We start from the raw sequence: 9,705 nt of genomic DNA, 5'->3' as shown, positions 1-9,705 counted from the left end.
AAAGCTAGGATTTTAATCTAATTGGCTTCTTCATTTATGTCGTAGGAAATCATAATTGTACGAAAAGAGATAAAGAAGCATAATATCCCTTCATTAAATGTATCATACCCAGGAAAAAAGAACCGATAGCATGCTCAAATAAAGAGATGCTTAAATCTGCCATTCCACATTCGTTAAAATTCTGGATGAATAGAGTTGAATCAGGCTGAATAACGCCGAAAAATTTCAATGTGCAATGTACGATTCATTAAAGTGCGCATGAATGGGCTAAAATCCAATATGAAATGGAGATTTTAAAAGATCACATTCAATGGTCAAAATACGATACGCACCTTGTAATTTTGAATGAGCGTGAATCTGTAACGTGTTGATTACCTCAGATTATATTTAACTGAGTGGGAAATGCTGATTGCAATTTTAAAAAATAAATAGTTTTCAAAGAGAAGTATAAATTAATAAATTTTAATGGGAAAAGGCAGGTTAAAAAAAACTTACACCATAATTAAAAATAAATTATGATCGTAGAATTTAAAATGTATACTTTATACTTAATTAGGTTAATAAAAAGTGAATAGCAAATCAAATAAAAATGATAAAAACAATAAAAAATAATGTAAATAAGGTAGAATGTGTTAGGAAATTAATGAATTAATTAACAACGCACTGTAGCCGTAAATGAATTTATAAATAAATTACAACGTATATTTAAAGATTTATAGTGTTCAAATAAAAGTAACGAAATAATATTTCAGGAATATTTTTCATAATCATTTTAACTTAATTTTAACTTAAGATTTAATAAATCTATCTCTACCTAATCGGTATGCTCTCTAGTTAATTACAAAATTATCATATAAAGCCACTTTTTGCAAGAAATCTACATTTTCAAACAAAAAGACGAATTCTGATCGAATAATTGAATATTGGACATTTAAAGTAAAATACATTTTAGTTTTAAGTGAAAAAAATGAAAATCATTTCAAAAAAGATGACTTTTTCAGAGATTAGTTGAATAGTCAACTAAAATAGTTGCATTTTTAACCAAGAGTTTAAAAATCTTTTGAAATTTTAAATCTTATATTAAAACTTCTAAATTTGTTAAAAAAATATTCGAACTTTTCTTAAAATTATTGATAAATGTTTAAAACCTTAAAAAATGACCTCTAAGTATTCCACATTTGTTTGTATATTTTTTAGAAATAATTTGAAATCTAATTTTTCAATTTAAAAAATAATTTTAAATTCTCCCAGGAATATAAGACGTTTTTTAGTCTCTAGAAACCACTAATTATTTGAAATCTTCCCAAGTTTGAAATTTTTCTTTAAAAATGTTCAACACATCTAAATATGTCCAGAAATATATGTGAACTTTTTTCCAAAAAAAGGAATTTTTTGTTGTTTAAAATTTGTAATTTTTCCATCTATTGGGGATAATCGACTTTTTCATTTTTATTGTTATGGGTGATCTAGGGTGGCTCATTTTTTTGTTCAATACGAGAAACTGTAGCTGCAAATGAATTGTTTTATTTGTTCAGACAGAAGGTTAAATTTTATGAATTAAAAATATATATTCTAGGAAACACTTTTGTTGTTAACGCTTAACTACTTTCAATACAATTTGGAGGTTTACAGGCATAAGTTTTGTTCTCAAACTGCAAAAAGATTATTTTTGACCGTACTGTTTACAAAGGTACAATAATTTTGTCTAAGATATATATAATTTCCCATATATGTAGTATTTCAAAGTCCCCGACAACCATGTTTTTAGAATTGAGGTTCCACACGCGTAGATAGACATTCATATCATCTGGAAAATCAATTATTTCTACAATTTGAGCTATGGATCCACATTCTAGCTGAATGATGGTATCGCTAAACTTGGAAGCACGATTGTAATCCACGGTGTGATACGTTTGCCTTTTGTAAATACACTTTGAGAATGTCTTTGCTCCAGCAGTATCAGCATCAGTCGATAGCGTGAGCTTTCCAAATAAAGGGACTCCCATCTTAATTTCTGCGGAAAGTGTGAACTTTTTATCAGTAAAAAGACTATCACAGAATACTTTGGCAATCGGCGAAGTAGCAAAATTGCAGTTATTAAATTTTTTATAAAACCAATGTTGCCCTCAAAAGGAAAAGTTGAATTAAAAGCAAGAGGATCAGTGTACCTCACACACTGTGTGATATGAACAATCATGTGCACATTGAATGTCAATATGACCTACACCGTACAACTCTTCATACCCACGAACAAATTTTCTCAAATAAATATCACATTGATTAAGTTCTTCCTCACTTATTTCGACTTTCAGAAGTGTATGCAAAGATTTAACCAATAATGCATAATTTCGTGGTACGTTCACTGGCAATAAATCTAGGCACATTGGTAAGCTAATGAATAAGAACCAGGACTTCCAATCAGATCCTTTCCATACTGACTTGTCATTAAGTTTTTGAGGAAGTTTAAAAATTTCATGACTAGATTGAATTGCCAATAATCGTTCGTCAAGTTTTTGATAATTGACCGCGAAAAATTAGAATCTACAGTTACAGTTAGCAGCTATTGAATTTTAATCCATTTTGTATCAATGTTCTAGCCGGGGAGTCTACAGAAGAAATAAAGGGAATGAACTTAATGTAATAAGTCACCTCATTGACTACGACTGGCATATCTATTGAACTCAATGCTAATGCTTAAACTACAAAACTTTCGAGAAATAAATTAAGTAAAGCTGGACGTGGCTCGTGCGAAAGCATCATTATGCCAGCAAGTATAATGAACTTAAATCTTAATGACAATGGTAATTCATTAAAGAGTAATTGCATCGGCCAAAATCCTAATTTATACTTTAATGGGTTTTTTTTGCTGTAGCTCCATCTGTGGCTATGTTATAAGTTACAGCATTAGGATGCTTTTCGATAATTGTACGGTGTAGTTCACCATCATCAACATCACTAATTTTATCGTTTTGATTTTTAGTATTTCTGGAATTAACTGTATTAACCAATTCTCTGGAAACTTCTGAGTTTTTGAGAGTTTGCTCTACTTGATATTTCAGATCAATTATTTGATAATAATTTGGAGAGTTCAGAGAAAGCTGATGCTGATGACTGCATATTTCGCAAATCAATTCTTTGCAGTTATCGGAGGCAAATGCTTTTCTTTTGGTTATAAGTAATTTAGATGTACATTTTAAACAATAATAATGGTGAGTAATTTTATCCTCTGGTGGATCGTACACTTTCGAAAACGTGTAAGTAGAAATCTTAAGATCAATAAACTCGGGTCCAGCGCAAATTTTAAGCATTTCAAACATCTTAATATGCATTTCAGAAGTTAAATTGAATCGTGCCGATAACGCTGAAATCATTTCAGCAACATCACCTACAGTTATGTTAGACTTGTCGAACATCACCATTTTTTCCTGTAACAAGTGTGAGCGAACTTCTTCCTCACGTTCAGTTTCCAAGAATTGATATTTTTCGTTGTGCCCTTCAGGCGTGCCCTCTTCCATAATATCAGCGAAATTTTCTGTATAATCTGTAAACAGTTCAGACTCCATATTCTTAAGAATATCTTCGTATGAAGGTTCTAAAAACTCCTGTGGTACTTGGAACTCCACGTCTGTCACGAGTTTTTCGGAAAAATGGCTTTCTTGCATTGGATCTGCAAAATACTAATAAATTTTGATTGAATTGAAATACATTCGGGTGCAGATTCCAATAAAAGTGAAATTTTTAGCTTAAATAAAAAATATTACAAAAAAATAGACTCTCTGAATGCGGGTAAAAAGACTTGTTCTAAAAAAGTTAGCCATTTGAAAGTAAATCGTCAAAGGATTTAGATCTTACAATTTAGCAGGTTTTGAAAATCGTTTTTCTATAGATAAAAAATCGAATTTTCATTTTTTATAAAAATAAAAACTAGATCCCGAGATATGAGGGCACTGATTAAGAATAAAAATTTTGGATTTGAAACACAGTCAAATCTAGATTCCGTGATCCAAACTTCCGTGTGCAAAAACGACCTAAGTATAAAATTAGTTTTTAACAAATAAAAAAAGAAATTCAACAAAATTGTTCAATTTTCAACTTTAGAAATAAATTTTAAGCCAAAACAATATCTATTGAATGAAAAATGGACTATTTAAATTTTCGGATAAAAAATGAATTTTTAACAAAACTGGAACCTAATACGCGCGTGATTAATAATTTTTGGTGCATGATTTTATTTATACATGAAAATCAATAAATTAATAATGTATAATGTAATTATGTTTATTTGAACATATTTATGTACATTTTTATTTGTATTTCGTAAAAAGTTGTCAAAATTTTTCGCGTATAAATTTTTTTTTTTAATATATAAGAAAAAATATATTCTTATTTAATACGGTAATAATGTATCATATTCGTTAAGAAAGAGACAATTTTTAACTTCTTTTATTTACATACTTAAAATTATTAATAATAATTAGAAATATACTAAAGAAAATAGAGAAGAGTAATTAGTTATGCATTTTTCGTTGAAAATATTAATAAATTTGTTCACAATGACTTAATTGTATTTCTTCTCAATTCTCTGTTTTTTTCGGAGTTTTCCTGTAACATAAATAAGAAAGAAAGAAAATCTTATCTTCATTTAAAGAGTTACTGCTTTGGCATTTTCGATGCATATATGTAATCCTGCTTAAAAAAATTAATGCTATTTTACAAATAATAATGATATTACTTAAAATATTGTTTCACATTCTTTTTTTGTATTCTTTCAATGACTTATTCTAATTGTAAATATTAAATTTTTTAACTTTAAAAATAAATAAATATTTTTAATTATTCTTTTAAACAAAGTAATTGATATAAATTTAAATTATTTTAAATCTTTAATTGTTACTCTTAATTATGAATTAAACTAATATATATATAACCTTTTTTTGTTACTGTCCCAACAACTTCAACTTTATCTCCTGAATCATATGTCATGTCATTGGTAAAATTTGCGACGTGCAGTTGCAATTTATATATACCATCTGTGATTGCACCGCAGCCATAAGATCTTATGCTTTGCCCTTGGTTGTTGATGATTTCCGTTTGTTAGAAAGGAGTTCTTATATAACCCTGAATTTCTGAAAATAAAATTGTACATATCAATATTTTGAAATTAAAAACATCTATTTTGTTAATCATTTTCAAGATTAAATATACAAATTTCACATACGTCAATTCTGGAAAATCAGCAATGTCACTAAAAGTGATCGTAGTGTTGACATTACCTGCTTCATTTTCAAAATGGTGTTTTCCTTTTTTCGTAATTTTAGTTCGTCCTTCAAATAACTGTAATTCAAATTGAACATTGCCTTGGTTAAAATTGGGACAATTTGGTGATTTAGTGTAAGCGCCGTTGATTCCAATAATCTAATATAAAAATTGTATGATTAATTATCATAAAAAAAACGAATGTTTTCATTCATTTTTTATTTTTCGTGCACTTACGTCATTGACCTCGAGATTGTATGCTTCCATAGCAGTGACATCTCTTTCCCCCCATACAACGCATTGTATGCGGCTTCCTTCGTTGTTGTTGAGGTAGAATTTTAATATTACAGATGGTTCAGCTTTTCTTCTACATTGTAGATTATCTATGTAACCTTGGACACGTCTATTAAAAAAATGCGTTAAGGATAAAAATAAATATTTATATTGAATAATTATTGTTTTGTATAAATTAAATGTTGTTACTTACACAGTCCTGTCATATACTGCTATCTCGTTTATAGCATCGTTAGATGTGTAATTGACTGCTATTATTATTTTATTATTAATTTTGAGATTATTGATAATTTTCTGTTGAAAAAAATTTAATTTTAAATTATAAAATTTAAATTACAGGTTAAAAAATGGAAATTAAAAATTTACAATAATTAAATGTTCAAAATAGATTATTTTATATTTTTTCTAAAAAGTGTAATAATGTACAACTAAGAATTATAATATTTCAATAATATTCAATTAAATAATTATAGTTAAAATAATTTATACAATTTTTTGATGTTAAAAATAAAGTAATGCATACGCTATAGATATAAGATTTTAGAAATTTAAAATAAAATAATTCTACATTTTACACTATAAAATAAACTATAAATCCAGTAAATATTGATAAATGTTCCTAATTAGATGAATAATGAAGCAATATTAAATACTGTTGAATTATATTATTTTAATATATTTAATATTTTATTTATAAAAATTTGTTAAATGACAATTTTCATTGATTTTTAAATTTTGTATTTATTACTAATTTAGATCTATGCAATGGAATGTACTGAAAGTTTTGAATTAAAGAATTTTAAATAAAATTTTATTAAAATGCGTAATGAAGTATACTAAAATGTTATATTTAAACTATTAAAATGTGTTTTACAAAATTCTAATTGCTAATTATTATTTTTAATTTTGTAACTCAAGAAATGGTTCATTATTATTTTATATGTTATAACTATAAAAATGAATGAGTGCATTTGAAATATGTTAAATTGATATCATTGAAATAAATTATAATAAAAAAATAAATAAAATTAAGAGATTATATTTTTGTTATAAATTGAAGTTATTAAATGTAAATTGTAATTATTTATTTAATGAATTATTTTTAACAGCCTAAAATATTAAAAAATTTAATTTCATGTATTTGTTTCTTTTGCACGTGTATCATTATTTTTATACGTTTTTTGAAAGTTCTAAACGTATTTGAAAATCATATTAATTTTTGTATGAAATGTGTCTTATTATATAAATTAATAAAATGTTGCAAAAGTATATGAATTTTCATGGATATCTTGAATAATAATTTTGTATAATTTCTGAAGTATTTTTTAACCTTTTTAAATATTCTGTTAAAAATAATTTGTGAAGATAACCGTATTTTGTATGAACATGTACGCTACTTGTTTTAATAATTTACAATAATTTAAAACGTTGAATTAATGTTAATTGTTTGTTTTAAATTACGAAACATCCGTTGCAGTTGTTAAGTGTACATTTATCAGAATAATATGTGCTAAATTTTGTATATACACTATAATTAAAGAATAGTATTTTTAAGTAAAATTGTAATGAATATAAAAATTAAAGTGATCACCTTGATAGTGTAACTTTGTTTTCTTTGATCATTATTTAATTTGTTATAATTAAATTTAAATTAACAGTACAGTATTTATAAATATTATGTAAATTTTTATGTAGCTCAAGCATTTTTGTTATTTCATTATTAAAAAATGTAATATTTTATATATATATCTCACGGTTGTGAGGCGTGGTTATGGCTGAAATTTTACCGCGATTTCGCTGGAAGCGGGTGCAATTATTCAGATTAGCACCCGCTCCCGGCGAAATCCTGCGGTTGTCCTTATGACAAATTTTTAATTATATATATAAATTGTATTAAGGCTTAATAACTTAATAACTTTTTGTATTTATCAAGATTTTAAATTATACTTGAATTTTAAGTAGCATTAATTAATATAATATTTGTAATTTTGTAATGAACTTATGAAAAAGTATTGATATCAGTATAAAATATTGAATATAAATATTTTAACATATTTCTACATTATAATCGCTGGGGGATGTTTTTAGTGAACATTGACGTTGCATTCTTGCCTTTCTCTTCTGAGGAGGAAAAAAAACGCGTCCTATGCCACAAAGTTGGTACAAATCCTCATAAGATTCCATAAAACTCACTGATGAGAGCCACCATTGTGTGCTGAAAGGCTTGAAACAACTTAATTAGTTTCAATTCACCTGACCCTAAAGCCAACAACTTACATGAACAATTTCTACAAAAAAATATTTCTACATTATCTGAAATATTATTTAATGTTAAAATTTGTGTATAAATTTAAATATTATGAATAATTAAAAGTAAAATCATTTTATTTTAAATATTTTGCTAAACCTTTGAAATGTTCGTAATTATATTTCAAAATGTTGAAAAAGTTCACATATTTTGAATTGCTATGAATTTTAAAAGATATTAATAATGTTTTCACTAAACAAATATAAACAAATATATCTACTGTTTTAAATTTAATGATCAATGAATGTCCTAATACATTTATAAATATTAAGGGAATAACAGTTTGTATGAATAAATACAATGTTTACAATGTTTAGCCTTAAAAAAATAATCATTTTTGTAATTAATTGCTCTTGGACATGACCGAATATTTTAATTTCTATACTTTTAATGTACCATTATCATTGTCATATTAAAAATCATTTAATTAATTAAATAATACTTGAATGTACATTTTGTATAAATGTTACCAGGTAGAAAAATTAGATATAGTTTACATATAGTGTTAATTTTTCTATATAATATTCATTTCTTTTATACAAAAAATGCATTAAAAGAATGAATATTATATATAATACTTAACACTATGTATAAAATATACATAATATTTTCGCCTGCGGCATAAGAGCTTCCTTTGTGTATATATTAATTAAATTTGGATAATAAAAATATAGAAAAGGATAATTGGTTTAAATTAAAGTTAATACGAGACATTTTTATTTTTCAATTTTTAAACCTAATTTTTTCTCAATTTTACGATTGCCTGCTTTTTAAAATTCAATAATCAATTAATGTCGTAAAAAATTTATAAATATGAAGGGAATAACACTTTATATCAATAAATATTCTTAATTTATCTTAAAGCTTTTATTGTAATGTATAAGTTGCAATAAAAATGTTTTGTTAAGATATAAAGTTGTATTAAAGAATAGGTTAAAAAATTTTTTTATGTTAAAAATAAATTGACTTGCATTTATACATTAATTAATTATAAAATTACAATAGAACTTGATGTAAAAATCATTATCATTCACGAAATATTATACTAATAAAATTTTTACAAATATATTTTAAATTGTCGAATTCTTGATAATTATTTATTGTAAAGTATTATATATTTTTTTCGTGTATTTCATGGTAAAAATGTTGTGAATTTATTTGTAATAATTTTTTGCAAATATATATAAATGGTTTAAAATATTTTAAAATGGTTTTCAATATTCTCTAAGGTTATTCGTTTTTTGTTGTGTTTTTAATTAATAATAAGTTAAAGTACATTTTATTCTTTTAAATCATGAAATTATAACCAGAGTATATTCAATTATTTTTTTATGGCACAATCTTAGATTTGAAACGCTTATAATTTTTCCTTGTTTGAATCTTTAGAATATTTGAAATTAACATTTATAGTTGAATATTAAAATATAAAATGTTCAAAATAAATTATTATTCAAGTACGCATTTTAAACGAAATATTAGTATGATTTAATAATATAGGAATTCCAGTAATTATTTAAAAGATTGTTAATTGTTAAATGTATTGAACTGTTTATACCAATTTTTTTCATTTTATTTAAAAAAATAAATTCACTCTCTTAAATATGCATATTTTAAAATACGTGAATGGTAAATAATCATATAATTTTTTGTCACTTTCAATTTTCGCAAAATGAAATGAAGTCACCTATAAAGTAGAGTATTATCACAAACTATTTGCATTCACAGATCTATTCATACTTTTTGCAATGCATAATACGATACGTATTTTTAAAATTATTAAAATTCCAGAAAATTGTTTTTGGAAGTTCGTATTCGTTACGCGGATAGTATAAGACCATGGACACAGG

This window comes from Belonocnema kinseyi, chromosome 1 (genome assembly GCF_010883055.1).
Source record: "Belonocnema kinseyi isolate 2016_QV_RU_SX_M_011 chromosome 1, B_treatae_v1, whole genome shotgun sequence".
In the NCBI taxonomy this organism is placed as follows: domain Eukaryota; kingdom Metazoa; phylum Arthropoda; class Insecta; order Hymenoptera; family Cynipidae; genus Belonocnema; species Belonocnema kinseyi.
Note: the sequence above shows the minus strand (reverse complement) of the source record.